The sequence below is a fragment of the Onychomys torridus genome, chromosome 3, assembly GCF_903995425.1.
Source record: "Onychomys torridus chromosome 3, mOncTor1.1, whole genome shotgun sequence".
Taxonomy (NCBI): domain Eukaryota; kingdom Metazoa; phylum Chordata; class Mammalia; order Rodentia; family Cricetidae; genus Onychomys; species Onychomys torridus.
This window is the reverse complement of record NC_050445.1, coordinates 23,935,696-23,960,677: the sequence shown is the minus strand read 5'-3', so window position 1 is coordinate 23,960,677 and position 24,982 is coordinate 23,935,696. Positions and strand designations below refer to the sequence as shown.

General features: G+C 44.8%; 1 protein-coding gene across 2 annotated transcripts in view; it reads left to right on the top strand.

Annotated features, from left to right (window-relative positions):
* The window catches only part of Cntnap2 (contactin associated protein 2), a 2,080,708-nt gene that overhangs the window by 2,016,559 nt on the left and 39,167 nt on the right, over nt 1-24,982 (top strand). Inside the window, exon 1 of one of the 2 annotated variants that reach the window (XM_036182112.1) lies at nt 6,102-6,268. The exons of the other annotated variant lie outside the window; for it this stretch is intronic. The gene's annotated coding sequence lies outside the window, so the exon portion shown is untranslated. Of the gene's footprint in view, nt 1-6,101; nt 6,269-24,982 lie in introns of those variants that run through there. 2 annotated transcript variants of the gene reach the window in all.

Sequence of the window (24,982 nt, the reverse complement as noted above, 5' to 3'; positions counted from 1 at the left end):
ATTGCATATTCCCACTCTCAAGAATGATGTTGTGGCCAGGGTCAGTGTTCTTACTGAGCAGAAATTCTGGTTGGATCCTACTATTCCTAACTGAAGGTCAGGTCAGATGACCTGTGTCCATGAGGGGTCCAAAGTTCTCTTGGGGAAAAAACAGAGGTGTCTTAGCGGTTAAAATCACTGGCTGCCCTTCCAGAGGACCCTTGTTCAATTCCCAGTGCTCTCATGACAACTCCCAACTGTCTGTAACTCTAGTACCAAGGACACAACACCCTCATATAGACATACGTGCAGGCAAAACACTAATGCACATAAAATAAAAATGTTTAATTAAAAAACCAAACCAGCATGAGCTCTAGGCTCAGCGTGATGACTAGTATTCAAATGACCTCACACACAAGGATTAAGTCCTGGGGGAAATGAGCCTTAAGCCCAGACCAAGATTTGCTGCACACTACTCCATCAAGACTAAGGTTGCAGAGGGCACAGGGGACTTTGGTGAAACAGGAGAACACCAGGAAAGTCAGGGAGAAAGGCTATCCCATGTCCTAAGGAGCCAGCTCATCCTGCTGAGCCTGCAGTTTGGCAGACAACTTCTGTAAGAGCCATGAGCTATGCCAAGCACGTTGGCTGTGCCAGCAGAGAATGTCTAGGCTCTGATTTCAGCATTAGCCCAGAGCTCCGGGGCCAGCACATCTTTGCCAGGCTGGCAAGTACTGCCGGTGCCTAGATCTCCATGAAAGAAGAAAGTAGCAAGTGCTGTGTGTCAGAAGGGGATATGCCAGGCTCTGCCTGGGTACCCCAGCAATTATTCAGGGAAGCTTTGAGGAGTGTGGGGGGAGTGGGGCTTCTGAAAAGACATGGCAAAACAAAGCTGTTTTGGTGAGACTATGGTTCTTACTTTAACTTCAGGCCAGTGTGTGAAGATGGTAGATCTGTCTTGTATGAGGCAGATCCACTGGAAGCCAGGGAAGGTGAGGCATTAGGACCAGGCGCCTCCTCTTTGTGTCTGCACTTAGCCCAAATTCCCTTTCCCTCTCAGCTGCATTGTGTCTGCAGGATGCAGAAGCATGACTAAGCTGATTTGTATTCTGCCAGCCAAGGGAAAATATAATTAACATGGCAGCAAGGTTCTGCAAAGCCCATGGGAAAGTCCCAGAAGGAAAAGACTCCCGCCGTGCAAGCCCATGGCAAAGGGCCGGAAAGGCTACTTGGCTGTAATCCCACAGGGTCTCCTCACTAATGCCCACAATCAACAAAGGGAAAATAATACGAACCCTTGCCTATAGAGCATTAAGAAGAATCTGCCATTCTCAGAACTGAGTGTGGGAAACCTAGCAGACCTCAGTGAGAGTTTTCTGGCCTCCTTCTGCCCTAGCCTGCCAATTATGATTCACACCTTCATTCTGGGCAGCAGATCAATTGACACAGCAACTCTGATACACCTTCCAGCAGAGACAAGACACTTTCCAGGCTCTAGGACAGTGCAAGACTAACTGTGACTATACATACACTGAGCTTCTAATTAGGTGTCAAGAGGCCCAAGAGAGGAATTGGGGGACTGGCTTTAGTCTGCTCCCCAGCTAATCACCTTTCTTATAAAGCAAACAGAGAAATCTGCCTGTTGATGCAATTAATTAGCCCTTTATTTCCCTCTGGTGCCTTGTATTCCCAATGAGCAACTATTTGCTAAGCTTTCTAGATTTGTATTGATTTAACTTTTAGCCTTTTTGATACCTTTTCTGAAACTTTCAAATTTTTCCCTGTTTTTATTTTCATGACTTTAACAAATTAGTGTCCAGCTTCTCCTAACTTGAGACTCTGTATTCTCATGCATCTGATGAAATAAAAGGCTTGAACAGCTGCTTGCCTACCTCCCATCCCCACCCCCCTTCTGCCTAGGTATTCATGTCTGCCTTCCAACACTAATGGCTGTGTACACCAGCATCACTACCATACAGGTTAAATATCTGCCTTTTATTATGAGTCTAGATCCTCCGTCATTCATTCATCAGAAAATTAAAGAACATCAATGTTGATTTCAATCCAGAGTCAGAAATGTCTGTTTCCATCTTGGGTTGCAGATCTAAGGTTAGAGTTTTATTAATGTAAATATAATTCTATGGAGGATAATAATTTAATGTCAGTCTTTAATAGATTGATGATATTAATGAAACAATATGATGTAGTTAAATCAGTTTCATATGGAGAGACAAAAAGCTGAAAACTTCAAATGATAACAGAAGATTTGCAAGAGGGCAGAGATTGACTGGCATTTAATTAATATGTGGTAGAGATGGCTTTTTTTTTTAGTAAAAGGTACAAAATTTATGCAATCTAAAAAGAAACTGGAGTGTTGTAACTTTTTTATTAATGAAGGATCAGTTGCTTTTAAGAAAAGATTATCCAGTGAGAAGTCACCATGTACTGTCGAGTCTAATTCACACTTCGTATTTAGTATTGGGAAAAAAGATAAAGCTGGGCTGTAGCTCAGTTGATGAGAGGCTTGCCTGGTGAGTATGAAACCCCAGGTTAGTTAGCCAGCCCCCCCCCCCCACCCCGTAACTGCATGCCTGAAAGCCCAGCACTTTCGAGAGCAGGGCAAGAAGATCAGAAGTTCAAGATTATCCTCTAGTATACAGCAAGTTGGAGGCCAGCCTGGGCCTGTCTCAAAAAAAAGAAGGAAGGAACGAAGGAACAAAGGGAGGAAGGAAGGGAGGAAGGAAGAGAGGAAGGAAGGGAGGAAGGAAAGATGGAAAGGAGAGGAAAAGGAAAGAAATAAGAGTCAGAAATATTAAGCAATTCTAATGCAAGTATCAAGTCATTTTAATAAGCCCAGCAATGAGAAAATGCAGGCAAGTTGTCTGTTGTCCCCCAGTCTGGTGCCATCATTAAAAGCCTTATTGTCGCAGAAGCTGTATGCAAAACAGTTCCACTCATGTCCCCGAGGAACACTTTAACATTATTGGTTTGGCCATAAAATTTCATCATTCTGTTAGGAAATCAATCTTTCCTGTGTTTCCAAATATAAAACGCTCAGGTTTGTCATTAGAATTCTCCCCGTGACAAGAGAGACCTGCGAGGAGGTGACCCTTTGTTCATCCTTTGCTGAAATAGCTGCTGTGTTTGTCAGCCGTGACACTCTGGGTCATTAGTTTCGCTTCTCTGAGCATAGGCATGCCCCAGGAAGAAAGGGTACCAATCTCTCTCCCAGAGATGGCTGTTAGGGTCAAATGAGGCAGCACCTGTGTGAGCACCTAGCTGAGTATTACTCATTCACTCCTTCAAGACATGCTGACTGGTTGGATGTGGTAAGACATGCTGACTGGTTGGATGTGGTACCCAGGCATCACAGACAGGAGAGATGCTGCAAACAGCACAGGAGGTCCTTTGACGGTTCCCTTCATTCTTCTCTAACAGCAGAGCCTGGGACATTCACCAAACCTGTCTAGGTTCTTGATGGACACTTCTTCTACTCTAACCCTTGAGCTTCTAGCGGGTTTGACTTGGTGCCCCAGGGAAAGCCCTCGCCTCACAAATCCACATAGTTTCCTCTTTCCCTGAGCACCTGCTACTCTTCAGACAAGACACAGCGGGCCGCTCCCTTCTGCACCTATAGAGCTTTCTGTCTGGGAAACTTGTGTGGCTCTGGGTTAGGTAATCCCCAAACCCACATCCCCAGTTCTGGCCCTGGAAAGCTGTAAATGCGAACAGAGGCATAAAGCCTCTGAGCCAGCCCTGGACATCTTGGACATTGAGCGAGATCCATGTGAAGAGAGGCTTGGCAGGCTGGAGTGATGGCTCAGTGGTTAAGAACATATACGGTTCTAGCAGAGGACCTGAATTCCACATACCCTGGCCAATTCACCGCTGCCTGCAACTCCAGCTCTGGGGAATCTGATAGCCTCTTCTGGAGTCTTTGTGCACGGTGTACATCCCTACACAGAGACGCACAAGTAGCTTAAAATAAAGACCCTTATTGGAGATGTTGGGCATCTGCTGCTTTCAGCCACCACATCTGTCTGGTTTATTCTTCTCACATCAGCAAGTGTGTCCCTCTGCTGCTCTGTCCAAGATCTGCCCTTCTTTGCTTCTCCATCTCTCTAAAGCTCAACTGCTGGTCTTTCTTATCTCTTGCATGGAAATCCCTCTCACCACTCTGGAAACTGAAGTAGACGTGGGCTTAGTACATTGCCAGGCAGCTCTTGGCCCTGCACCATGCAGTCTGTGCAGAACATTGGATCTCACATGCATGTTCTCAGGCCTATGGGTTTCCTACAGTGAACCAGCTGTAGTCACATTGTCTAGAACTTCCTGAAGTGATGGGGAAAGAGGGACATCTGGTTGCAGGGACAAAAGGTTCTTAAACGTGATTAATCTCTAGTGTGGCTTTATCAGAGCTTTTAAATGTATAGGCTAAAAATCACCTTTTGTGATGCAACTACGTGAATTTTTGACAAATCTATATATCCAGGCAGCCACTAGTGTAATCAATATGTAGAACAAAGTAATCACCCCCCCCCAAGTTTCCCTTGTACCTTTGTAGCCAACCCCTGTCCCCACTAGTTCCCTTGGTACCCTGACAGACCCTGTCCCTGTAGGTGTGACTTTCCAAAGTATTATAATACCCTGGCATATCAGAGCCTGGCCTGAGTGTTGTCTTGACAATGAGCATGTGTTTGAACAGATCTGATTTGAGCTGCATCATTGTATGGATCCTAATCCTTCCAGCAGTGCATGGAGGAAGCGACTACACAATCCCCATGAAGTCAACACTGTGTCCTGCTCTTCCTTTAAGGAAGACAGCTGAGCAGAGGTCCTGGTGAATGACTCTCCATAGCTAGAACTTTCCCACCTTCCACATCACCCTCTGCCCTTTTCAAGCTCTTGTCTCTGATGCTTCCCCAATAATGTGGTGGATGCAGGAAAAGTAGCCACTGATGATGGACCAGGAGGGAGGCAGAGTGCTTTCCCCAAGGAAACCTCCTTCATCTTCCCAACTTCCCTGACCTTCCCTTTCTTTGAGAAGCAACATGCACATGATAGAAAAAGACCTGATTTCAGGCTAGGAGACAGTTCAGTGGGTAAAGTCACTTGCTGCCAATGCTGATGACCAAGCCTGATGAGCTCTAGGATCCATGTGTGGAAGGAAAGAAAAGACTCTAGAGAATTGTCCTTTGACCTCCAAGCCATGGCCCTGCACCACACACACACACACACACACGCACACGCACACGCACACGCACACACACAATAAAAATTAAAACAGGGTCAAGTGTGGTGGCACATGCCTTTAATCCCAGTAGTGTAACAGTCAGGAAGCAAAGGCAGGCAGATCTCTGTGAATCTGATGCCAGTCTGGTCTACATAGAGAGTTCCAGGGCAGCCAGAGCTACATAGTGAGATCCTGTCTCGGGATAAAATAAATAAAATTAATATTACCTGATTTACAGGATACCAAAATATTCTGATGCTTCCAGAAACTATGGAATGGTCAAACCCTTCCTAAAGGGGGGGGGGGTAGCCTTTCCATGGTCATAGAGTAGGTAGGAACCCCTGCTCTAAGAATGAGGGGACCCAGAGCTCACTCTAAACTCAAGAGCAGCAAATATTGTATTTTCTTCCTTATTTCAGTGTACAGAATGTCCCGCTCAGAAGCAATCCCATGGCGCCGCCTCTGTGTCTTATTCCCCACCTGTAGAATCAGCAGAGCCTCCCTTTCCCTACCATCCCCACTATTAATGCCACCCACAGCAAGACTAATCCTTTATCTTCACTGAAGTGAAAACTGAACTGAGAATCAAGTTTCTCCCCCAAAGCCCAGGTCCTCAAAGATCTTCTGGAAGCCCTGCAGTGTCAGAGCATGCAGGGGAGCAGGTGGTCAAACACCCCAAGAGCCATGCCCACTGCTGTGCTCTATGTATCGCCAGTGTGTGAAAACAGTAGGTAATGTTATATTCAAAATAAAATAATTTTTGCACAACTCCAGTCCATGTCTTAGGCTTCTCCTTGAGTGCTGTGTGGTGATTACAGCTCTTCTGTCAGATCTGCTACCAATGATCCAGAAATCCACTCCGTGTTTTCTATCCTCCCTTCACCTGCCTTTCAGTAGCTCAGAGTTTGATCTCACCAGTGGTGGGAGCAGCTAGCAGGAAATTCCAGCATCTGGCGACAAAGGACTGTATTAGGGGCGGCTGAAGCGTGACCGGCCAGTGGGAAATCCACCTGCATCACAAGGCAAGGGCACACCTGAGCAAGCTAAAAGGAAGAGGCAAGTATGGTCAACTGGTGGGCTCCTCCTTGGAGACTTTGAGTCACTATCTCCATGTAATAAATAGTGTTCTCCTAAAGTCCAAGCTGAGAGGACATCAGTGTGACAGGGCTAGTGTGGCTGGGTTTCAACCTCTCTGCAAAGCAATGCTTTTGGTTAAGAGATGTCTTGCTGTAGCTCGGGTGGTCTCAGCAAGGTCTGTGTTTTGGGGGGAGCAGAAACTCTACAAGACAATGTCACTTAGAGTGTCTAGGTTTGCATTAGCAGCATTAGCAGCACCAATAGTTCTACCCCAAAGGAAAACGCAGTGGAGTACTGCTTCCTTCATTGCCCAGGGTGTGTGTGTGTGTGTGTGTGTGTGTGTGTGTGTGTGTGTGTATCCACGCAAGAGAGTGAGCAGGTGGAAGCTGAGAGCTACACAGTGTGAACTGCTCCATGCCTTGGGATTTTGTTCATATTTGTTTAAAGCAAAGGGCTTTCTTTTTAATTTAGAACAAAGTAGTTGGTTGTTGTAATAAGGATGCTAATAATAATAATATCAAGTTCTCTCTATAAGCTTAGAAACACACCTATACACAGCAAACTGTAAAGTACTACCAGAAGGGAGCATGCTTTCACATTCCTGCAAAATATAATATCCCCTAAATAAAACTATAGAATTAATATCTTGAAGAAATATAAAGCATGTAGCATCCTACAATTGTTATCTTCGTTTAGTTGGTTCTGTTCATTTTGCCTGTTTCTAAGGGAATAAGCATGGCATCAGATGGTCTGCTTGGTTTTTTTTTCCCACCTTTCAAAACTTAGCCTAGTGTCTGGTTACTCCTGAAGATGCTTGATTCTTCACCCTTACACTTGCAGAGAATTCTCAGGATTGGTCTCTCTCCTGGTGGTGGCAGAATCCTGCTGGTAGAACATTGAATTGATTCCCTGAATTGATTTTGGCATTTTCTTTGCATAACACCTCATCATCACCATCATCATCATTAGCATTTTAGAAGTCCACAGCCTTCTGTATTGGTGTAGCTTATCCCTCTGTGCTCTATGATTTACATTATTGAAATCTGAAAGGAAGCTCTTCTTTTGAGTAAGAATTAGGAAACCTAGAACTCCTTCAGTTATCTACATGGAGGATTCTCCACCTGACAGGTGGTGAGACAGGCTGAGCTTGCTTTGTGGGAACAAGAGGACCAGAAGTGTGATGAGCACTTCTGCACACAAACTTTGCTCTTTGCAGAACCAGAGACAAATAAAATCCATCATCAAGGGGAAGCCAGTATTCTCTGGAGACATCAAGTTCATGTCAAAAATGGGCACTCTACATACATGGTCATTTCTTCTGAATTAGCCAGGCTAGGCTCAGTTTTAACCCACAGCTTCTGCTGACACATGACCTCGCTCCTACCCAGAAGAAATCATCAGGTGGATGGATCAGGGCAGGGAGGAACACAGACAGAACTTGGGGAAAGCTGCCTATTCCTCTGCTCTTTCTGATGCTGTCCTGGTAGTGTCCCCTTCCAGATAACACCTACTCAATGAAATAAATGTTCAAGTGGCAAGTTTATCACCTTTACCCTCTCAGGTAGGGGGTGCTTTCTTTAAAAGTCAATATCCGAAGTGTGTGGCCAAGCCTCAGCCCCTAACAGTCTATTTAAAAGCCCTCCATGTATAGCTGCTGGCTATTATTTAAATCCCACAGCTACTGAAAATCAGTAAGAGAACTAATAATAGCAACCATTTCTCAAAATCGACTGTTTCCCATTGACTTTCCTAAAGGCTCTGGCACTGTTGTCCCCATGAAGTCTCACTACATTTTAAGATCTAATGTAGCCCACATCCTATAAATCAGGAAACTAAGTCACAGTACCTTCTAGGTGGAGAGGGGCAAATCTGATTCCTAGGACACAGTCTGTTTATAATGTCGTGGCCTTTACATTCCCAAGACTTCCAGATTCAAGATACCTTGACATAAAATGTGTGGCCTTGATGTTGTCTCACTAGTGAAAGGATGTGCCACAGCCTAGGTGTGCGCTATAAGATGCATGGGGCATGAGAAAGCTCTCTGTACTGCCAGTGACTACCCTTGTCTCCAGCTGTACTCTGTGTGCAGCACAGTCCTCAGGTGAGACAGTGAGGAGCCCAACTGTAACAAGTAGAGGACAAAAGGGGAGTGGATACCTTGTTGCTACAGAAAGGCAATCTTTTCTGTTCATGGGACTCAGGATTGTCAGGATAATTGAGCCAATGCATGTGAAAGAGAACAGTGCTTTGTGTTTTAGTTTCTTCTCCTTGGCTGGGGAATGGAGCAATGGGAAAAACACTTGCTTCATAATCATGAGGACCTCGGTAAGGATCTCCAGAACCCACATAAAGCCTCACATGGTAGCACATGTCTATAATCTAAGAGTCAGGGACAGAAGTATCTGCAGAAGCTTGCAGACCAGGTAATCTAGCGTCCATAGAAGCAACCGAGAGACCCTGTCTTAAGGAAGGCGAAGTCAAGGACCAGTACCTGAGATTGTCCTATGACCTCCTCCACATGTAGGAAAGCATGTGCACTGTACATATGCTTACACACACAAAGACAGAACAAATTTTCTTCCTGTTGAGATCCACCAAACCCTAGGCTATGAACATAGAAAGACATCGACCTCCATGGAGAGGCTTTTCCAATGGCCCCTTGCACTGCCCTGGTGCAGGTTCATCATGTCTTCACCTCTGACCTCCCACAAAATTTCCAACAGAACAATACAAGTATGAAATGTTTATCATTAATTCAAACCTTTGGGCTCTTTTGACATTTTGAAAGTTCTGAAAACTGGCCTCCTATTTCTTTCTGGATACTCCAAAGGATTAATTTGAGAGTGACCAGCTAGCCAGAGGCCAGTGCATCTCAGATTTCTTTTAACTCCTTAATATTTAGCTAGTCACAGAGGGCTACCTGAGGGGCTGAGATGAAATCATTTCTTGAGACTTGAGCCCACTCACTCAAGACCAGCCTAGATATCACAAAGAAAAGCTGTCTCAAAACAAAACAAAATCTCACCAGGCAGTGGTGGTGCACGCCTTTAATCCCAGCACTCGAGAGGCAGAGGCAGGCAGATCTCTGTGAGTTCAAGGCCAGCCTGGGCTACAGAGTGAGTTCCAGGAAAGGCACAAAGCTACACAGAGAAACCTTGTCTTGAAAAAAAAAAAAAAAAAGTCTATACCAGTCAGTATTTTCCAGTATTTTCCCTAACTAATTCTAATGTACACTAGATATTCTTTCTTCTAAATTCTTGCTAAGGAGTCACTATGTAAACTTGGAGGACTTGCTTTGCAGTCTCCATAGTCATCCATTTTTCCATTCTAAATCTTTACAACCACATACAAGTAACTCAATGATAGCATTCCTTATTACAAATAATCATAGTCAAAATGCACTTTTAAAGTGTATGTATGTGTGTGCATGCATGCAGGTGCCCAGGGAGGCCACAAGAAGGCTTTAAATCACTTGGAGCTGGAATTACAAGGGTTTGTGAGCCTCCCAGTGTAGGTGCTGGGATTAGAACTTGGGTCCTCGGATAAAGCAGTAAGTGCTCTATACCACTGAGCCCTCATCTTCAGGCCGTTAAAATGCATTTTAAATATCCTACTTCTGTTTTCATCTTTAACCCATTTGGAAGGGCAGTCACTGGACAAGAACTAAATGAAAGCTCATTCCAAGCCGTAAGAGGCACAAACGCTGTGGAGAGTATTTTATAGTGTTCTCTATAAGGGGAGATTTCAGATACTTTAGGCATTTTTAGAAACAAAAATTATTTCAATTAAAGTGATCATCTGTGCCTCTCCAGGGAAATCTGTTCAGAGGACACTGGCCTACGTTTCTTTACAAGGAAGAAAAAAGCCTTGAAATGAGGCAAGTGCAAAGGAGAAGGTGGAAGCAAGAGAGGAACGAGGCTCTGCCTTGCATCCTGTGAAATTTCCACAAAATAAAAGTTTCTGATGAGACACAGAGCTGACCGAGTCATCCCTACTCAGGAACCTGCAGGGACTGATTCTGGCTAGGCTGTCCAGTGACCTCCCTGAAGGTCTGGCTCTGCAGCATGACCATCGGCCATTGGCTATCAGTTTCCCAAGCATCTTCTCACCCAGATCTCTACCTAATGCTTTACCTATAGCCACATGGAGTTCCCTATGTCCTACCTCACACTATGACCTGTTTGTCCACCTCTGCCCAGGGGTTTTACTGTGCTTGGACCAGCAGCTTCCAACTCTGTGTGACCTGTGCATTCCCCACTGGTGTCATGGCATATGACACTTCTGTGGCTCTGGTTTAGTTCCATTTCTGTCTATGTCACACATGTTCCAATGCCAAGTTCCTTCTCCTCTGTGCAGGGATTGGACCATATTTATTTCTATCATTTCATTGTCCCGCCCTTTCTTCTATTTCTTCCATTTCAAGTACTTCCTACTACATAGTAGTTGATCTACGAGTCACTAATTCCTCAACATAATTATAAGACTCTCTTCCCCTGGATTAAGCTAAATCCCATCTCAGAATGCTAAAGGCATTTGTGGATGAAATGAGTAGGTAATCTAAGGGAAGTTTCACAAATCTGCAGAGTACTGAAAATAGAGATGATGAAATACCATCTCTCAAAAACATCTTCTTATGGGGCTGGAGAGATGGCTCAACAGTTAAGAGCACTTGATCTTGCAGAGGACCTAGGTTCAGTTCCCAGCACCCATGTGATGGTTTACAAACCATCTATAATTCCAGTTCCAGAGAATCCAATGCCCTCTTCTGGCCTCCATGGGCACCAGGCATGCATGTGGTACACAGAATTGCATGTAGGCAAAACACATATATGTATAAAATAATATTTTTTTATTTTATAAAAAGTAGGAAATGAGGGCTTTGGAAAGAATCATGTGATTTGTACATCCCAAGATAGAATTCCTCAGAATCAAGTCATCCCAAGTGAACTATATTTCTTAGGCGTAGATTCCAAGATTAGGGAGAAGAGACACCTTGCACCTACATTTGTGACTCTACATCTAATCAGTCTGGAGTTGTAGCTTAGGTTCCAGAAGCAACTCGACATGGGCTGCAGACAATTTATGGTCAATTGATCAGAATCTAATTACATCCTGAGAGATGCCTAGAGGGACAGTGGAGTCACAGGACAAACATCACACACCCCAGCCAAATGGGCTGGACATCCTGCTTCTTGATTTCAGCAGTGCATCAGGAACACCTTGCCTCGATGTGTGTTCTCCACTCATTCAAAAAAAAATTTTTTTAATGTCCCGTGTGTGCTAATCATTGTATTGGCTCTTAACTAATGTGAAGCAAATTCTGAGTTAGTTGATAGTAAGAACTAAAGTCAAAATTTGCTTGAAACTCTGTTTGGCAGAGCAGGAAGTCAATTGATTATGACTGAGTCTCACAGTCTCTAGGGGTCCATTGCCTCTCCCCTCCCTTATCCCTCTGGTCTGCTCCAAGAACCCTCCCTTGGCCAGCTGTCTGTAACACAAGCCTGCCCGGTGCTTTCTCTTCCCTCACATTGCTTTATTTTTCTTCATTGTGCTTTTCCATCTGCAGAGATCTTATTCATGGAGATTTCACAGGGTGACCTATTTGCCTGCCTCATCCCTGGAATGTAGTGTGAATAACCCAATAAGGCAAGGCATTTCACAGTGCTAAGTCCTTTATCCCTTGCTGGTCAATATGTTTATGAGTGACAATTGATGACCTTCCTGCTAATCCAATTTCCAGAGGATGGAGGATCAGGAAGAACAAGGGACATGGTAAATAAGGGAATCCAGCTGTGGCTTTATAGCATATGTGAAAGTACTCTGGTAGTTTGGAAATTAGAATTAAATGTGAGCTGTCTTCATTATTTTAAGTGGCTGTACATCTGAGCTGAATCAACTGAATGTCTAAGCTTGTACCTTCAGGCTCAAAATCCATCATACAAGTGAAAGGGGAATGCCTGAGCACTATTCACACAGAGCAGAGTCAGAAGTCAGCAACCCTGGGGCTGCCGGGCTGAACAAAAAGTCCTGAGCTGCCAACCGGCATCCTTGGGACATAATCAGTTAGAGGTACCACACTGTGAGGAGAGTTGGACACTGCCAACCCAGAAGGAAGACAGGGGAGGGCAGTCCTAGAGAACAGCCACTGGGCAGCAGCCTGGCGGCAAGGGGCCTCAGGAAACGAGGGGAAAGGAGGGTTGCTTTTGACTGTCTGTAAGTGTGTCTGTGGTGGGGAGCTTGTGTGCATGCTGGGACTGAAGAGGTGGGGTCAATTAGCACTGGTGGATCTTGGGATGAAACATGTTAATAAGGATGCTGTGGATAAGGAGATGATTGGAGCCTAGAGTTAGGATTCATAATCCAGAGCATTTGGGCAAGCCTCAAGCTCACAGTTAGTCACTAAAAAGATTTAAAGACAGGCTGGGTGGCCATGGGGCCTGAGAAGTAAGCTATAAGGGGCACCTTGGCTGTGGGAAGACTGAAACAAGCATCTCTGGATCCAGCTCTAACAATACCGGTCTGGTTTTAAGATCAATGTTTTCATTCCATTCTGATTGATCTTCTCTCTCCTCCGACAGCCAATTGAAATAGGCCTTAGCCTACTTAGCATCCCCTGTATGAAGTCTGCTGGGCCTTTGGGTCTCTGGCTACTGTTCAGAGTGATTCCCCTCCCCCAACCCCTCTGAAATATTTCACCTTTCTCTGTCAGCCTGCCCCTGACTAACCAGAATGTGACAGCTTTGGCCTCTAAAAGCTCTGGAGTCTGTTACTGCTCTGCCTTGTGACTGTAGCTGGGCATTTCTTGGCCTTTATACAACGAGGCTCACAAACCCAATAGGACTCAAATAGGCCCTGAATTCTGAGTGTCCAATGACCACATCCAACTTCAAATCTTAAAGAGCAATGCTGCAGCTTTGGTGTTTGAGATGCCTTCATTCTCATTTCTACAAATCAGAATTTTAACGTTTTCAGAATACATGGAAGCTATTTTTTTTCTTTTTCTATGTAAAATGATTAAAAATACAAAAAGTTTAAGGTTACTTATAGCCCATAAGATTTGCAATTGAGATACACATTTATAATGAAAGCCTGGCTCCCAGGGAATGATTCCACTTTCTTTTTTCTTATTCCTACTATATTTTTATTATTTCAAACAATTTCTAAATTTAAATATATTTTGATCACATTCTTCCCCTCCCCCAAACTCTTCCTTTCCTCTCCCACTCCTACCTATTCAGCTTCTAAGTTCTTTCTCAAAAATCAACCCAAAAACCCAATACAACAACAAACCCCCCAAAACCAAGCAAACAAAATAAAACAACACCAAAATGAGGGTGGGGGGAGCACCAAATTGTAACCAAATAAAAGTACACACAAAACTGTGGAGTCCAATATATGTTGGCCAACTGTTCCTGAGCATGAGGCCTATCCTGGAGTCACTCCATTGGAGAACACTGATTTTCCCTCTCCTGGAAAGTGTAAGTGACAGTTCAGTTAAGTCCAATCACCCTACAGGTTCCAGGTTTCTCAGAAGCAGGGTGAGCCCAAAGTGCTCCACCTAGTTTCTCTCCCAAATACAGCAAAGAGAAAAATTAGTCACCAGAGGCACAGTGGTAGAAAACTGTCACCATGGGGCACTCAAGAGAAAGATGAGAGTGTGGCCCTAGGCAGCCTCACCCAGGCCACCTGCAAGGTGATGTATTTGTGACTTTTTTAGCCACTGTGACCAAATGCCTGACCGAGAGCAGCTGAAGAGGAAAGGGTTCATTTTGACCCCTGGTTTAAAAGGTAAAGCCCATCTTGTCAGAGTGCATGGCAGCAGGCACATGCATCTGTGACTTTCCTCGTCAGAGACCAGAAAGTCCAAGAAAGGGGATGCTGGTACCCCTCTTCTATTTTGACTCAGTCTGCAACACAGCTTATGAGATGATGCCACCCACATTGAGGGTAGGTCTCCCCTCTTCATTTAAAGCTTTCTGGAAATTCCCCCAGACCCACCCAAGGGTGTGTCTCCTAGGTGATTCCAAACCCAGTCAAGTTGACAAAGGAGGTTACCTATCACAAGTAGGTAGCTGTACAAATAAAATCCCCCATGGCAAGGAGTTTTCCTATGTGTGCTTCCCTTTCTGCTACCTAAACAGATGGTCTACCTGAAATGAGAGAAATTGTTGTACCTCTTTTCTCAAGTGACCAGTTATTTGAGGTTTTGGGTTATCAATGAAATAAACTAGGACTTCCCAAATCAAAATAATGTTACATGAGTTATTGCAATGAATATAGAATTACATAACCATGTAGCACCATAAAACAGTGCTCCTTGGACATGGCAACTCAGAGAAGAAATAAGAGAAGCTCAGACACAGTCCCTGTGGAGCTGGAGGGAGAAGTGGGAAGTAGACCCTGAAGCAAGTGAGGCCATTTGTTAATGGTGAGTTACAGTGGCCAAGATCCCCAGCAGGAGGGCTATGGAGAAAGCCAGGCATAGGGAGGTTGTATTAAGCCTTGCTTTGTGGCTCTGAGCTCTTTGCTGCAAATACCCTGCAATTTTGATCATTTCAAGCTTCACCTTTTCTTTTTCCTGTTACCTAGAATGTCTGTGATGTAATGACCTCAGAGAAAAGAAAAACAAAACAAACAAACAAAACAACCCATGGTTTCCTTGTGGAATTGAGGGATTATATATGGATTTAGTTTCAGCCAATATCCACTCCCACTTCCCTGGCAAGAATTTGACCCATAAGGGGCAGATCTCCCCCTGGCAAAGAGCTTGGACTGAAAAAAGCTCTAAGCCCCTTTTATAATGGGGGAACAAAATCAATCTCTTGGAGTTGAATCTCTGGTGGGAGGAAAAAAGAATAACCGATAATGAATAAATACATAAATGATTTAAACTACTGATAAATGCTATGAAGATAATTAAACCAGTAGGATGTTAGAGATCCTGAGGTCCCTAGAGAGGGCTTGAAGCAGCCAGATGTAAGGACCAGGCAGTCCTGTTAATAAGGACAGCAGGAGCAAAGACCCTGAGGCCCGCCCGATAAGGCCATTGGTTTCTTGAACAGAAGAAATCAAGTGCAGCTGTGGTAAGGGAGGTGGAGAAAGGAAGAGGTAGAAGCCAGGGAGGAGGCAGCAGGAAGTTGCTTAGATACTTCATGGGACATGCTAGCACAAGTAGTCTAAAATTTAGGATGAGTCCAACGGGAAGTTAGTAGAGGGTTTTAAAATATCATTTGGACTCTGTGTAACCAAATAGTAGGGAGAATATGAGGAGAGGCAGGAAGCGAGAGAAGAGGGTGTTCTGAGAGTCCGGTGGAAAGAGAGAGTGGCTTGAGGCTAAAGGACAAAAATATAGATTGAAGATTCATTGCAAATATACTAGAGATGGCAATTACAAGAGGCACAGATTCTCCATCTCTGTGCTGAAACTGAGCCTAAAGAGATGGAGGAACTTAAGGCCAGGTGTGACAGTGCTGACCTACAATCTCAGTACTTGGAAGGTGGAGGCAGAAGGATCAGGAGTTCAAGGTCATCCTCAGCTATACAGCAAGTTGAAGGCCAAACAGGCTATATAAGACCTGGTCTCAAACTCTTTCCCTCAAAAAAGTAAAACGAGAGATTAAGGAATTTGGGTCTGTAGCTGCAAAGCTGTCCACTGCAAGGCTGGGACTTCAGCCCCATAATATAATTTCAGGCTGGCACTTCTCATTCTTGCATAACAGTGGGAGATTTGCATAAAAAGAAGTTAATGACTTTTAAGTCTTCTGGTATGTATCTTCCTAATTCTTTTTGTTGTTGTTGTTTTGTTTTATTTTTCGAGACAGGGTTTCCCTGTATAGCTTTGTGCCTTTCCTGGAACTCACTCAATAGCCCAGGTTGGCCTTGAACTCACAGAGATCCACCTGCCTCTGCCTCCCAAGTGCTGGGATTAAAGGCATACGTCATCACCGCCTGGCTATCTTTTTAATTCTTGAGACTGTGGGTGGTAGTTACTGTGTGACGCCGGTTCAGCTGATCAGTCGGTTTGTGGTTCCCTGCAAACATCCTTGTGTTTGATCAGGTCGATACTCCGTCTCTGACACTAGGAGCTTGAAACCACAAAGTGCACTTCAGTGTGATCTTTTCAAAGGTTGCCTTCTCTTCCGAACCAATATTTCCTACTCATAGCATGAATTATTAGAAGGGTAACAGGCAGTGGCAGAAGTCTGTCTCTAGCAAGGATTGTCTTTGCAATCATATGCTCCTGGGGCTAATTTAATTGGAGTTTATTCACAAGCTGTTCTCTGTGAATGCTGAGAACTCAGATCTGCTCTCCAGCTGACTCAAGTGACTCAGAAAAGTCTTCTCACCTCTGTCAGAGCTGCTTTTATTGTCACTGTGAACAGTGCCTGACAGAAACCCTATTTGACTCGTGGTTTCAGAGATTGGGGTCCCATCATGGTGTCCTAACAGGGACAGACAGGTGGGTGGTGCAGCAGCTCACATCATGGCAGACAAGAAGCTCCGAGATGGGGATATAGAAAGTAGCCAGGGCAGGATACAGCCCCCAAGACATGACCCCAGTGGCCTACTTCTTCCATCTGGTTCCCACCTCCTGCCTTCAACTAGCATCCAGTAATGTTATTTATGTCTTCATCAAAGCATTAATCCATTGGTTAGGTCAAAGCCCTCATGATCTAATCATCTCTAGGAAAACACCAAACATACCCCAGAGGTGTGCTTCAGAAATCCACTAGATGTTTTCTCTTAATCCAAGTAAGCTGATAATCAACATTGGGCATCACACCTCTGAACTCAGACATGCCCAGCCTTGTCGCTTGTTTGTTTTATTGTTTTGCCCTTTTTAATGGTGTTGCACTATGTAGCCCTGGCTGGCCAGGGACTTACTATGTGGATCTTAATGACACTCATCAACATGGGTGGATTGCTCTCTGTGGGTTCAGTTGGCCAGGGAAGGCCTCTTTTAGGGCCTGACACATAACAGGAAGCCAGAAGATTTCAAACACACAGGCACATGGTTTCTGGGGAAACACATCTCAGGTGTAGGGACCAAGAAGGACCACCCCTAAGGAGAGAAGATGCTGGTGTGCTTATTAGAAGCCATTAGTGGATAAAGAGAGAAGTCCAAACCCACAGAGGCTAATCTAAGATAGGACATATTTCCTTCTCAATTAATAATCTGGATGGAAAGTTCCAGACTGAATGGGATAGCAGTAGGATTGCTAATATGTGATCTTTATCTACCTCATAGCCCAAGAAGGTGTCTCTACTCCTGCCATCACATGCCTTTTCCAGCCATTCAGAGACAAAGGGGTGAAAAGAGCACATTCTTCTTTCTTTTCACTAAGCCATGCATACTGTCTTCACCCCAGCCCGTCAGACAGAACTTAGTTCATGACAACGCTGAGTTGTACAAGAGACAGAGAGGAGATCACAGGTCCAGTTAAAAACTGCCAGGAGGAGGGGATGGAGCCATGGTGCAATGATACCTTAAAAACTATTTCAAATAATTGTCAGTGAGAAGGACGGATATGAGGGGACAGACAGCATGCCTGCCCTTGTTAGTATGTATAAGGGGCAGCAAGCCGGTTAGCCACAGGAGAAGGAAAGGGATAATGAGAGATCAAGTCAGGTAAGCATGTGGGAAGCTGCTGATTGGGGGCCATATAAAGCATGGAAAGGAATTTGAAAAATGTTGGAAGTTTACTCCAAGAGTGATCAGGTGCCAGTGAGGGCTCTGGGCAGCATGTCTGGTGGGGTTTTTTAAAGAGCACCCTGTTGCTGTGAGAATGGGTGAGAGGGAACAAACCAGGGGGAGGTTGGTTTGGGGGACTGTTGTTCTTGACAACCTAGATAAGCAAGGAACAGTTAGAGGCAGCGCCACCATATGGTCACTACAGCTTTGTTTAGTGATTTTAAGAGACAGTAAGTGGAACATCAATGTTGATGTCTCTCTAAAACACAGGCTTGCTCTGCATGGATAACATATGGATGAAAGATCACATCCATAGAAAACAGATTTGAACTGTGCATTGTGTGTGTGCATCCAAGTCAGACCTGGTTTTACTCATGAAGACCCTGGGCTTCTTAGAGACCTAGAAAACAGGTAGAAGCATCTGGAAAGCATGAGATGGGCTCAGTGTATCTGAACATTAGAAATGGGGGGGCAGTAAGCTCATATGATTGAGCCCCATTGCACTTCAGGGACAGAAACTGCTCCTGGTCCTTGAGGTGAGGGATAATAGGTTCCTCAGCAGAGCTCAGCTATGTGCAGTTGTGCTCTGGCCCTCATAGCCTGAGAGAGCACCCTTCTTCCTATACTTTCTCCTACAACACACAAGGCCAGTCAGTGCTGTGGGCTTGTTGCCAGCACCTCCCTTGGCACAAGGTCCTTTCTTTACTTTTCTCCATTGCCTCTTGCTCTGCATTGCAGGGCATCTAATAAGTTACCCAATCTTCTGAGCAGAAACTGTTCTGATTCCAAGAACAGAACAGAGTGATTTCATTGGGCTGTAACTCACTTGCTGATGAGTTTTCACTTCACAAAGATGTGAGTTGTGGAAGTGCTGATAAGAGGCTTGGGAAAGCCCTGGAGCCAGGTCCCTGGTGCCTTACTCTGAGGCTACAGGTTCTACAGAGCAGCCCTCCGGCGGCTGTTTGGGGCCATTTTCATATACTTCAGGCAATGGGTGGTTCCTCAGAGACCAATAAGCGTGGTCCCTGAAGCGGTCCTGCCAGAGAACGCTGCAGGCAGGAAATGGGAATAAATGAAATGAGAGAAAGGGAGCCACTGGGTGTCTTAGTGAGGGTTTCTATTGCTGTGAAGAGACTCCATGACCACAGCAGCTCTTGTAAAGGAAAACATTTAACTGGGGCTGGCTTACAGTTCAGATATTTAGTCCAGTATCATCATGGCAGAAAACAAGACAGCATGCAGGTAGACATGGTGCTGGAGAAGGAGCTGAGAGTTCTTACATCTTGACTCACAGGAAACAGGAAAGAATCTGTCACACTGAGTGTAGCTTGAGCAAAGGAGTCCTCAAAGCCCACCCTCACAGTGACATACTTCCTCCAATAAGGCCACACACCTATTCCAACAAAGCCATGCCTCCTAACAGTGCCAGTCCTATGAGTTTATGGAGGCCATTACACTTGAACTACCACACTGGGGATCTTGTGAGATATAGAAGGTTGTATTCTACATAGGTATAGGTTCTTATTTGGTTGTGCAGACGTATGAATTCAAACTCTACCCTTACACCCAAGCCCAGAAGTTGAGTATGCATACTCTCTGTGCTTCTAAAATATTTCCTTTCATCTCTAAAGAGACCTTTAAGAAACAGAAACCAGCCTTATTGTGGCAGCAACTCTCTGATCTGATTAGATTTTAAGCATGATGGCATGATGCCAGGCTTAAAGTCTAAAAACTTCCTTATCTGATTATGAGATTTTAAAAATCTTATAAGCATTTGCACTGGGGTGAAGGTTCAGCTGCCTTCCTTGTCACACACATGCTCTAACATACCCCTTAAGTATCAGGAAACAAATGAAAAGTAAACCTGTAAGAACTTATTTAAATGTCCTGTATTTTGATAATGAGAGCTATTACACCACTGTAGGTGTCTGTCAGTCATCATCAAGATGGACATATAAATTGGGGTGCTATGAATACAAATTATTCCTCAGCAAAAATTTCAAAAGTATGCCCAAACCCCATGTTTATACATTTAATATTTGCCCATGATTTTTGCCAGGCTACAGTCAGAATCAGATGTGTCCTATTCTCTCTTGAGTAGCCCTGGCTCCAGGCTCCCATGCAGATGTCAGAGCCCCATACCAACACAAAGACTAGAATGCCATTACTGACCAAGCAGAACACAGACCTTCAACCCCAACTGTACAAAAGAGGCCCTGCCTGAAGGAAATCATTTCTCGCTGTGTGCCCACTGGTGGAGAGGTGGACAGTTAACAGATGTTCCTGTTATCAGCCTTAGGGTAACTCATGATGGTTCCTGGTTTGGAGACTGAAAATAAGGTAAGCCTGACTTCCTTGTCCATCAGTCACCAACCGTTAGCTTTTGCCCAGGCCTTCTTAGCATTGACATCTCTGAGAGATTTCATGGCAGGATCACTTCTTTGGACTTCTTTCCCAAGTCTCGTAAGTGTTCACTTGATGTCTGTGGTTCAATACAATCCCACGGCAGTATTCTTGTTTTCCTGGGAAAGGCGGGAGGGGGGGGGGGCATTGCCACTCATGTCTCCATTTGCTTCTAGTTAGGCATGGACTCTAAGCCTAAAAGATACAGTCTGAAAGGGGCCAGAACATGGTTCCCATAGGTAGCTCTAGCAGTAAATAGCCTGGCTTAGAGTTTATGGATTTCTTTGGCACCCCCTTGAGTCTGGAATCAACACTAATGCATCTGAAATCGTTTCATTGTTTTTCCTCCAGGAAAATTGTGCATTGCTTAACAAAAAGAAGTGTGAAAATGCTCAGTTAGGGCCACAGAGTCCAGCCTGAGGCTCACACCATCATCACACGTGTAATTGTGGTCACTGCCGTAAACACTGACATCTTTGGTAGCTTTGGAGACCTAGGTCTTTCAGAACTGGCGATGGACATCAGGGACTTTGGCTCTGCCATGCCTAAGCCTGTGACAGCCTCCCTCACAGAACTCGGTTTTGGTACCCTCACGTATAACTTGGAAATGCTGGGGCCAGCTCTGTCAGCATATATTGAAAGGAGGTCCATGTTCACATGTGGCAACTCTTAATGTCCTCCCCCACCCCCATCCCGGTTAAAAACGTGCCATTGATTTCTTTCCGTTTTCACTTTTTCCGTGTCTCTCGGCCCCTGACCTTTCCCGTCGCTCTCATAAAATTTTAGCCCAGAAGGCCTGGAAGTTAAGTGCACCTTATAAAAATGCCATGTGCCTTTCAAATTGCCAACCTTTCTTCAGCCCATGAACTTGCTGACAGGAATGGCCACTGAGCGTGTTATCCTCAAAACAAGTAACAGACGTGGAAATGCTTGGCTCCACTCAGGTCAGCTTGCCGGTGACTGGCTCCTTGAGAGCGGGTGCCCTTTGGCTGACTTCCAGCTTAACCAAGATCCTCAGGGTAACTAGGGAAGCAATAAAGACCCTTTGAGAAAGCGCCCGTGTTAATTGTCTATTAAACAAACAGTGGCTTTTATTATATTAACTTTTCCTGATCTTGGATTGTCTTGACATTTATCAACATCCCCTTCAATTTGTTAGGCCCTAGACAAAGGAAGTCAGGTTTTATATGTTCGTCTATAAAGTTCCACTGGGTCACCAGCTATTCTTCCTCCCGCCCCACCCCCATATCAGGCTCGGTCAGACCCCTGCCCCAGGATGGCTGGGATAGTCTCCTAGTTTATCCTTCTGCTTTCTGTATATAACCTATCTCTTCTGCCAATGCTCAGTGACTCTAATTTATAAATACCCCTGGTAGCCGGGCAGTGGTGGCACACACCGTTAATCCCAGCACTCGGGAGGCAGAGGCAGGTGGATCTCTGTGAGTTTGAGGCCAGCCTAGGCTACAGAGTGAGTTCCTGGAAAGGCACAAAGCTACACAGAGAAACCCTGTCTCAAAAAACCAAAATAAATAAATAAATAAATAAATACCCCCTGGCTTTTCCCTCTGCTTGAAAATTCTCTACTTTTCACCACAGTTTACAATTTTGAGAGATGTTTCAGTGTTTACCAAGCCCAGTGCAAACTTTCTTGAAACATGAAGTTCTGCCCAGTACTTATCCTAAAATTCTACCCATCCTTATCCAGGACTGTCCTCAACTTACAGCAATTTAGAGTGAACCTGTCCATCACTTTTTGATTCCCTACCTCCCCACACCCCTCAGCCATGGTGTTTATCTTATTCTGCATGGGTTATTTGTTTATCTCGACTAGCAGATTGCCATGAGGGGTTGAGGTTGCCCGTTTATGCTTCACAGCGCCAACCAAGCATAGGGTCTTTTATCTAGATAGTATTAATAGTAAAGGCTCCTGATTTCAATGCAGTGTTTGTACAAATAACAGCCATGAGTAAATATGCACATGAAATCCAAACTATAATTCATGTGTTTATATGTACAAGCAGAAAATTCACAGACAAGCAGAAAGGGGTGTGTGTGTGTGTGTGTGTGTGTGTGTGTGTGTGTGTGTGTGTGTGTATGAGTGCTCACGTGTGTGTGTTGTAAAAACTCACCCCCCCCCTTCACTCATTAAGTGTAGGGCCCAGGTTCTAGACATCACATCTACTGTGTGGCCATTTTAAGAAACTATGATGGCCTTCTTTAAGAAGCATCCAGTCCAGATGGGAGAAAACCTCTGATCCCATGCATATAAGGAGCCCTGTTAACTCCCAAGTACTCTAGAAAATCTGGAAGGAAGCATGTAATTGAACCTTAGGGGAGTCAAGATAGATCTTGGAGGCTGAAGGGTGACAGGCATGGCTCTGGGGAGCAGGGCTTACTAGCCTGCCTCTCCTTCCCACAAGAGCATCCACTGAGGAGATCATGTCTATACTATGTTGTCCTCGCTCGACAGAGGCAGCATTTGTGATGCCCCATGATGGGCTCCACATTTTAACATTCTGCAGATAGAACTGGCCTCCTCCCTGTGGCAAGCCCATTCGCTTTGGGGGGGGGGGGCGGTTCACTGTCATGCCACAACCAGGAATGTTCTACAACAGAGCAGTGTAGAGAAGAGAGATAGAAGGGTGAGGAAATTTAACTTCTCCAGGTGTATTTCCTAGGTGAAATGAGGAGGAAAATGACTAAAATCACCTGCTTCACAGGGAAGACACAGAAAAAGGAAGTTCCTGCAAATGATTTCACACAGAGCCCTGTTACCAAAGTCAAAACTCACAAGAAGTGATGGTGTATCTCTGTCTCCTAGTTCTTCTCTCCTAGAAAGAAAGACTACAGTGGACACATACAGTTTAAGTAGAAGTTGTTGTTGTTTGTTTGTTTTTAGCAAAGAAAATTCTTCAAAGAGAGATTGGAGTAGGCTGTCCCAAAAGAAAAGTAGCAGCCCAATGGGTTCTATGTTGTGGACATGAGAGACGTTTTATGAGAACTTATGAGGTGGGTGGCATATTATAATGAAGTCTGGGTCTTCTCACAGCAGGAACACCAGATCTTGTGGTGCCCATGAGCAGAGGCAGGAATGGAATTGTTGAGTTGCGTTACATTCAGAGATCCAGCAATGAGAAGGCAGTGGGTTAAGACCCTCAAACTCCCTCCCAGCTTATGTCTGGCCAACAGATTATAGAGGGGGAAAGGTGGGGAGGAAGAAAGTCATTCTGGAACCCAGTTGCCCTCTGTTCAGGTGTCAGCCACAGAGACTTGTGATGTCTATGCCTCTCTGTCACCCCTCACACTTTCCTTCCTGGGCTTGAACACTTCTTTAAACACTGGGTCCACTTAGTTTCTGTTGACATCAACCTTGTACCCCTCTAGGACCATCTGGGCTAGGGGAGGTATTCAACTCATAACCAACGTGTGTGTGTGTGTGTGTGTGTGTGTGTGTGTGTGTGTGTGTGTGTATGTATGTATGTATCTGTGTATGTGCACGAGCGAGAGCAAGGGCATGTGTGCATGCATACATGTCATGGTGCACAGATGGCCAGAAGATAATTTTCAGGAAATAGTTCTCTGTGGGTTCCCAGAACAGAACTCTGGCCATCAGGCTTGCCCAGCAAGCATTTTTGACAAAACTTTGAGCTATTTTACTGGACTAGTCCCTTAAAAAAAAAAAAAAAAATACAAGCTCCAGACCTACGTTTTGTTTCATAAGAAAATAATATTCTAGTCAAACCTAAGCCATCAGGAAAAGCTATCGAATATATACAGCAGGGCTAGCATATCCATTAAAGTACAGTGACTAGAGCCCACCATGCTTTTAGGGTCCCTCAAAAGAAGGTATTAATTTATTTTAAAATCAAAAGTAAAACTGAACTTCTAGGTTGAATGAATCATTTTTAACATATGATATCATAGTCATCTTTATACTAACAACTATACCTATATGTCTTTTTTTTTTTTCCTTTTTTTCATAAAGGAAGAAACCTTGAAAAGCAAATACACATGTAGGACCTGTGAAAGTATACATGCCCAGTATACATATTGGGTCTCATTTGCTTAAGAAAGGATCCTAGAGAGCCAGGTTTTCCACCAGAATTTGGAAACATGAAATGTGTTCATGCCAAAAGAGCTAAATCTCGTTATGGGGGCTGGGGTAGTGACACCAGGTGGACTCCTTTCCAAGGTGCCCAGAGATCCAGGAACATATTTTAGAAGAGGCATGAATGCAGTTGCCCCCTCTCCCCCGCCCCCAACACTCCACCTCTGATCTGCTGGGAAACAAAGCACACAGCAGGACACTGTGGGGGCGGGTGTCGTGTTGGGGGCAGAAGAGGCCCAGTGCTGAGAAAATGCATTGCCTGCAAGGTGCTGCAGCAGCCGCTGTAATTTGCACCTTCCAAAGTGGAGACAGAAGAGCTGTCGACATGCACAGGCAGCTAGGAGGCTGGAGATAATGACAGGAGCAGAGGAAGGGCCCCGCTGGGGAAATAAGCAGTCAGCCGCTCCGTGGGGGACGGAAATGAAGGCCTCCGAGGAAAAACCTGAGAAGAAAGAGTAAAGTGAAAATTCACGGACCCCTAAACCACCCC